Genomic DNA, 9,031 nt, shown 5'->3' with positions numbered 1-9,031 from the left:
TAACTACAGAGGAATCAAGAGATTGAAAAATATAAGAATTACAAGAAGAATCATTGGTTCTAAGTGATACAAGAGAAGAACAAATACAAAAAATTTATTCTAGTTGAACATCAGAAGATAACCCTGAGAATTGGAGTATATAATTTTGGGATGACAAGATGGTAGAACATGGAGAAAGAGAACCCAATATGGATGTTGCAATAGCAAGAGAAAGAGAAAGAGTAACAAAAATAGAGAGAATGGAAAGAGAAATAGTAAGAGAAAGAAAAATAATGGAAAGGGAGAGAAAAAAAAGCATATAATGATTTAGGAGCAGCAAGATAAGTAATACAAACAAACAGAGGAGAAGCATTTGGAGGATAGGAAGCAGAAGATGAAGTCTTCATTGGATTCCCAATTCTAGATACACTTGTAGCCTTTGGTATTTAGGTAAAAATGAAGAATATTCCACCATCAACCTTTCCAAATTTCTATGGTATGTCAATAGGGGACCTTGAGGCTTTTCTTTTTGAATTTGATATTTTGTGTCACACTTATGAATATATAGATGATACACATAAACTTTGTTTATTTATAGCCACTTTGAAAGGGGCTTCTTTAAAATGGCTTGTTAGGTTAAGTGAACATATTATAACGTATTGGGATGATGTGTACAAAATATTTCTTAAGAGGAGGATGAAATCCTAGAGGATTATTTACAAATTTTTCTTACATTTACAAAAATCCAAACTAAATACATTAAATCCAAATACTATTCTTAAAATTCTCTTAAGATGTATCAAGGATGAATCCATAGATGTGCTTAATCTTATGGGAGTAGGTGATATTTCCTATTTAAATTTTAATCAAAATTTTGAGGTGTGTAAAAAATATTCTAGGGGAAGATCTAAAGTTAGTAAAGGACAAAGAGAAACTCTTTCAAAACTTACCAAGTCAACGATGGTAAGTGCAACAAGGGAAGAATAAGGAAATTTGTTGGAGAACTTTAAACTAACCTCTTAAATACACTTGTTTCTCAAATTGATACATTAAAATCCAAGAAGAGACAAGAAGAACATAACGAAATTTTGTCAATTTTTTACCCTAAATGTATATGTGCATATAAACATTCTATAGAAAATTGTTTCACACTACTGGAGTTAAAGGCAATATACAAAGCAACATAATCTCTTTACTATGTTGCACCTAGAAGACCTTGGCAGCCTAGAGCAGTAGGTATGTCTCAAGATATTGCTTAGCAATGCCTTGCATATTATAATTCTAATCCTATACCAAATACATGGAATTCCCTATGCTTTGGCAGGTAGGCCCAAAACCTACCCTATCAACAGGGTTGGAAAAACCTACTTATGGAAACCAACCTCCCTATACTCCTCAACAATAATATTAATTATTATTTCCTCAACAATAGCATCAAAAACATTTCTTCTCTCCTCAACAATACCAATAACAACAACTGAAATAACAACAAAAAATCCCATTTTTTCAATATCCTTAATAAGTATAACAACCATATCCAGTACTTCCTCCACCACAAATAATCCAATCACAGCAGCTACAACTACCTTCTAACCAACCAACTCTAAGACCTACTCAATTACCTGCCTAGCTAGTGACAAATCCCAATAATAAAGGGGAAATACATGTTTATAGTACTAAAGGGGAAACATTTCCCACATATTCAATTGTCTTTGTATAAGATATCTACTTGAGGTATGTAAAAACACTTCACAAGGAATCTCCCGTATTTATCAAAAGAAGAAGAAGAAGAAGAAGAAGAAGATATTCCTAATAAAATTGGCATTACAATTGTAAACGAACCAACTTAGTCTCAATAGGACCAATCACAACTGACCAAATCACCTCCCTTTTTTGAGAGTTTTCATTTGGAAAAACCAATGATCTCTCTTGAGTATGATTTCTTAAGTGAACTTAGAAATAATGCTAGCTATAATAGATATACTTATATATGCAAAGAAAATTAGGGAATTATGTCTTAAGAATTGGGAAGGAGAAAAAGAGATCCACCAACTATATGTCATTTGAAAATTAGCAAATTCAATATCAACAAAAATTACAAGAGAAAGGTATGTTGATCTACTTGTACCAATGCTTATAATTTTTATCAACAATATATCTATTAAAAATATCTTAATTAACTTAGGTGTGGAAATTAATGTAATGATGATGGAAACAATGCAAAATTTGAACATATGTAACCTTAGACCAACACCCGCAACACTAGAATTAGCGGATAGATCTAAAGTAAAACCTAAGGGTGTACTAGATGATATTACCATCTCCTTGGTTTCTTGGGAATACCATGTATCTTTTGTAATTCTTTAACCTAAATCTAATTTGGGGGCACACCCTTTAATCCTAGGAAGGCCTTGGCTGATATCAATTAATGCATTGAGGAATAGAAATCAAGGAAGTTGTATTTCACCCTCATGCTAAATTTGTAAATGAAATAGAACATATGTCATGGTTTGAAGAAACATATTATGAGAAACAAAGTATTCAACCTGTGTTTGCAATTGATCAAGCCATGAATTTTACAAGAATAAAATGTCAAAATTTTTTTTTTTTTTTTTTTTTTTTTTTTGAATTGGACTAATTCTATTAATAAAAAATATGGTACAAGATGATACAATCAAGAGAGACAGAAAACCGGCAACCGGAAATGATAGGACTATCAACCTCGGTTCCGGAGAAGGAGTGAAACAAGCAAGAAGCTACAACATATGGCTGGAAGCAAAAAGACTGACTTCTACCCAGAATGGGCAGAAGCCTCAACACGAAGCTTTTTCCCTTTCCTTTTTTTGACTTCGACCCAACCATCCTGGGGTGAATGAGCAATAACAACTTGAAGATTGGGGTTCTCCACCGGGGGGCCCTCCTTTTCTGAATCAGAGGAGGAGGTCATATGGACGCGTTTCTGGGCGATGACTGTATCGAAGAAATGCGTCGGACCATCGGTGGAAGGGACCACGAAATTAGGGGCTTGATCCAAATCTATATCGCTACCTTCATCTTCAGAGCTAGAGTATTCAGAATCCACGACTGGAGGTGGAGAGCAAGGAACCCATCGTTTGGACTTGGGCTTAGAGAGGTTATCCTTATTCTTTTTTGCTGGGAGAGATGAGTAGGTGTTCTGCAGATGCCCTGATTGGTGGCAATGGCGGAAACAAAATGCAGTATTTTCGTAATCCAGTGTTTGGGTCCAGACAAAGTCGTTTATCTTGAGATTGATTTGGTCTGGAAGTCCTTTGCTCAAGTCTAACTCCGCACATATTCTGGCATATGTGTAGAGACCTTTATTTTCTCGCCAGTGATCTCCCATAATGAAACTGCCCAAGGTGTTTCCTATAGCTTTATAGACAACACAATGCCATAAGTGGGCAGGTAAGTTTGGAAGCCTGATCCATACAGGTGTCCTGGTAATGACAACAATTGCTGGATCAAAATCTGGGAACCAAGGAGTCAAGAAGAACCCTGCAGTTCCCATGAACCAAGGGCCTTCTTCGAAAGCCTTTTCATAATGCTTACTGTCATCAAATAGAACAATGAAGTATCCTTTTGAACAGAAACTAATCTTACAATGATGAGTCCAGTTTGCATGGATCCATGCATAGAGATCTTGAGATTGCGGCCACAGTCCGTTAAATCTGCAAATGATGTGTCTTTCTGCAAATTCTTGAAGCTGGTTTGCAAGACCTTCATGGGTGATTTCAACAGAGGGAACTTCCTCTATCTTGTCAACCAAAAAAGGCTTAGGTTTAAGACCTTCCGGGGGTTTGGGGTTCTCATAGTGTGCTTCAAAAATTTACTCAATTATTCCATTTCTAATTTGGATTTTGTAGGGAAATTAGACTTTTTTCAAACCATTTTCTACTAATCACCTTTTGGAACAAAGTTTTAGGAAACATGTATAATAAATATTTTACAATATTTATTTCAAATCATATTTTTGGTAGACTCAATATCGAAATCTTGTAGTGAAATCATTGAAATTTATCCCGAGAAATGCTTCAATACTAGTTCTACTTTAGGAAAATCTCAAGAAAATCAATTAATTCAAGTATTGGAAAAGTATTCCAATGCATTTTCTTGGGATTATTTAGATATGCAAGGTATCCATTTAGATACATGCACACATCATATTTATTCACAAAAATGTTGCTAAACCTATTAGTAATCCCAAAGAAGAATGAATCCATTTCTAAAAGAGATACTCAAAGAAAAATTTCAAAAATTGTTAAAGCTACATTTTATTTACCCTAACTTGAATAGCCAGTGGGGTTTTCCCTTAGTGATAGTCCCCCCCAAAAAATAGAAAACCAAGAATATGTGTTGACTATCGAGAGTTGAATAAAGCAACCTGAAAAAATTATTTTCCTTTACCTTTCATTGACCAAGTTCTAGATACATTGGTAAGAAATAGATAATTTTTTCCCTCAATGGATTCAATGGATATAATAAAATTTAAATAGCTCTCGAGGATCAAGACAAGACAACTTCACATGTCCTTGGGGAACATATGCGTATAGGGTATTACCCTTTGGACTATGTAATGCACTTGCCACATTTCAAAGGGTAGTATAAACTATTTTTGTTGATTTAATACATGGATATGTAGAGGTTTATATGGATGAATTATTTCTATATGGAAATTGTTTTAAAGAAGCTTTAGATAACTTGCTAAGAGTTTTGATAAGATGGCAAGAAGCAAATCTAACACAACAATGACAAATGTTTTATATTGTTAATTAAAGAAATAGTATTTGGTCACCATGTGTCTATTGTAGAGATCGAAGTGGATCCAACTAAAATTTAAGTAGTTGTCAATTTACTAGTCCCGTGAACACAAAGAGATGTGAGGAGTCTCCTCGGATATGCAAGCTATTACTGATGCTTTATAGAAACTTTTAGCAAAATAACCTTGAAATAATTTAAATTACTTGTAAAAGATGTTGAATTTTCTTGGAATACTAACTGTTAGATAGGCTTTGATACTCTTAAAGAAGAACTCATGTTAGCATCAATATGAAGAGTCCCAGATTGATCCTTGCCATTTCATATATTTACAAAGTCATCTGATACTGCAGTAGGAGCAATATTATGTCAAAAGGAAAACCTTCGAAGCTATGTTATTTATTTCATTAGTAAAAACTTAACTCCTTCTAAGATTTTTTGGTCAAATTATTTTCTCAATAATTCCAACATAAATTACCAACCATGATGTTCATAAATTTTGAGATGCTACACTCCATGTGCGGATTTCGGAGCATCAATGGGCTTTCTAACTTATGCTACTGGATGAAAACCAAAGGGATTCATACGAAAAAGTAAACCTAGGATATACCTGTTATTTGAGGGGTAGCAACAGAAATCCTTCTTATCGAAGTTACACTCTTTTACTCTGATGAGGTAGGGCCTTCATACAAACAAGGATAAGTTGCAATGTGTATTTAAACCCTTCAATAAGCTATCCCTCTTAACCAAATCAACAATCATGAATGCAAGAAAATAAAGGCGAAAGCAATGAGATGGTGATCATTAGGGTTACACACAAAGCCCCTGCCGATTGAACTAGGTAGTTAAACAACCTAGAATGTTGCATCATGCGTCATTTCCCTTCCGTGAACAATCTCATTCCTGCAAACAACAAAATTGTGAGAAAACAAAACATTCAATGATCAAAGTAAGAAGTAAATGGTGCATTCAAAGAAAATAACCTATACTTTAATTATGAATTCAAAGCAAGGAAACAAGCTATGATTTACTTATCATAATGGAGGAAAATAACTCAGTTATACTGCATTACGTATTGAAAAGGGATGGGGTAGTGTGGGCTGAGTTGGTGGGCCATCCCAACCAACACCACATTGCTTAAGAAACTATAAAATCAAAACTAATTCACACCACTAATGATTCAAGCCAACATCAACATTTGCATTGAACCAAGAATAAAATCATAGTTGCATAATAATCAACATTTTCTCAATGACCAAACTTTGAATTACAAGGAATTGGAAACCTCCTTTCTGCAATCTATTCTACTACAGATCAAAAGTGATCCTCGCAACATCAACCACACTAAAAGAATCCCCCCAACCTGCTCTTTGCTTATACAATTATACAAAAGAGAGAGGGGGACTAATTGGGACTAGCTCCTTTAAGTTTAGAATGCCAATCATGGACAAATTTGCAAAATATTTTCTTTTATGCATTCATGGTGGATCTTGGTGAATAAAAATAAAAAATATGACTACATGAGATTTAATTAGAATACAATCATTTGAAAATATTTGAGATTCGTTTCTCTTACTGGTTCGACAATGATTTAACATTTTCCTCAAGTCTAGTCACTATTTATGACTCAGGGTGAATTTGTGCATTTTGGGTAGATTGACATTGAAAAACCCAACATATCTCTCAAACCGTGCTTTATTTTGGAAAACAACTCACATTTTACTCAATTTTCCATACAAGGAACAAAACCCATGTTCCAAAATTTTCAAATTCTCCCTCATCGCCTAAAAAATTGTGTCCAAAGTTGGATATTTCAAAACATTGACTTGTAACTTGTTTTAGAGCTAGAGCTTTGCACGTGTGACCTGGGTGTGATTTGAATAACATAGAATTTTTTTGGCACCTCAACCTTCAAAACCCATGTGGTAGAATTTCTTCTAGAAGGGTGCAAATATGCCAACCTTGGCGGTTGGTTACATGACTACATGTGAGTTACACGAACATAACTAGGAAAAAGAATTCATTATCAATAAAATTAAGTCAAAACTCGTTTAATATATTAGCTACTTTGGAATTAAATAAAAATAAGCAATTTTTTACCTCGATATACATGTCTAAGGGTTTTGGGTCCAAAGAGGTGAAAGTGTATGATAAGATAAAAAAAATGTGGTTATGAGCATAGGTTATGAGTGGTAAAAAGGTCAAGTGGGATGATGAAAAATATGACAAAATAAGAGTCCAACAACTCCCCCTAGCCGATGTGTTTGCATGTCCTCATGCAAAATAAATCACCTTGAACATCAACAAGATCCTAGAACATTTATGAAAATGTTCATACTGTCTTGTTCTCACTTTAGTCTACGCCTCACTCTAATATTTCCAATATGTAGCCTCCCAATCTAAGAATATCCACAATAAACATCCCCAAATAAGATGGATAGTGTAGCTCTCTGTATCCAGACCAATTATACTGCCATATAACCTCTCGTTCAACAAGACATCCATCATAATTCCTTCCACACCAATGTTCTTCAATGTTTGATGGCCCATTATCAACCAAACTATAAGCAATCTGAGCATAAATTGGAATTGTTTATATAACTACTATTTTCAAGTATAAAAACACCATAGCAACACCCGTTTCCATTTATCATGTGAGAAAAGACTACCAACATTGTTCATAAAATGAATAAAAGCAAAGACACCAATTCCAACCAAACTTTAAAGCTGCTACATTTTAGATTTTGTTAGGAGCTTCAACACTTTCCCAAGTAAATAGTTTAATGAGTTGCAAAACTTAACAAAAATGTCAATTCTCATGAAATTTCTTTTTAAATTGGCATGAGTATTTGCATATGCCTCATTTTTTTGATCCCTCCATATGTAAATCTTTAAAATTGCCAAGACCATTGTTAAGCAACTATAAAAATATGCATTACTGCCATAATGAAGATAAATCAATGAAGTTTCTCCACACCTTCCAAATGGATATTCACCTTCTTTATATGATTTGATGGCTTCACTATCAACTATCTTACAATCAATACACATTCCTAGAAAAGTTTCATATTTCTCACTCTGCAAAAACCCACCCAAGATATTGTTTATGACCTTGTTTCCTAATTGCAAAAGATTCATCGGATAACTTGTTCAATAGCCAATACACTTATTTCATGTTGCTCAATATTAACATCACACTTGCCAATATATTCTATTTTGAAGGCTTGAGGCATCCAAATAATATTTATATTATCATTATGCATGAATTCCTTTTGAGGAACCATATGGGTTTGTCTTAACAGAAGTGCCACTGGATTTGTTTGTGACTTTCTACATATGTATATATAATTATTTTGCTTATGGGCATAATTTATGGACTTTTTCTCCATAATGAATGTATCCAAGCACAATTCAACATGCTTTGGCATAACAAAAATAACATCCTCATCCTTCCCAACATCCAATCTCTTTAGGAAAAATGTTGCACCATCCCCATATGAAGGAAACAATTGCAATTATTCTAGCATAACATGGCCTAACAAAAAATTGAACACCACCCCCAAGGAACTTGGAAGGCAATTTTTTGCACTCATTTGTTTTGCATTTATGCATGTTGGAAAAACCACATAACTCCTTGCACAAGAACCATTATTTTGAGGCTTGGAAACTTCATCTCGATTCTCAACAACTAAACCTTTCTTCAGACTTTAAATATAAACCCCATTTTCTAGAACATACATATGACCCTGACCAATCTCATGATTCTTTTCTAATGACAACTTATTGTCGTTTTCCCTTCTCATAACTACTTTTGTCCTACCTACATACTCTGGAAAATCCCCAAACATTAAATTAGACCAAGGAAAAGGTTAGAACATATGGTATATCCTCTATGCTTGGCATGTGATATGTTATGGAAGAAGGTTACACTCATCACCTAATGATGAAAAAGAAGCTAGATTAAAAGAATACACAAAAGGATAATGTTTCCTAGAAATGGAAATTTACATTTTTATATCAGAGTCCCAAACTACCATAATGATGGATTCACATTATTAAATTGAAGAACTAAAGGGACAAAATTCATTAAATTCCATCACATCCATATAAGGTGAAAGAGAGGAAGATATATAATCAGAAATAAGGCATGCAAGTTAGAGTGTTATCAAGATGAAAGCCATGATAAGATCCACTTTCAAGCATTAAGGACCAATCGACAAGGCTACTAAAGACCATAGGTTAATTCAGAAAAATCCTGATATAAAAGAAGTCCCAA

The sequence above is a fragment of the Pinus tabuliformis genome, chromosome 9 (genome assembly GCF_031772625.1).
Source record: "Pinus tabuliformis cultivar Carrire ecotype Pingquan chromosome 9, CPIR1, whole genome shotgun sequence".
Classification (NCBI taxonomy): Eukaryota; Viridiplantae; Streptophyta; class Pinopsida; order Pinales; family Pinaceae; genus Pinus; species Pinus tabuliformis.
This window is presented reverse-complemented; position numbering follows the sequence as displayed.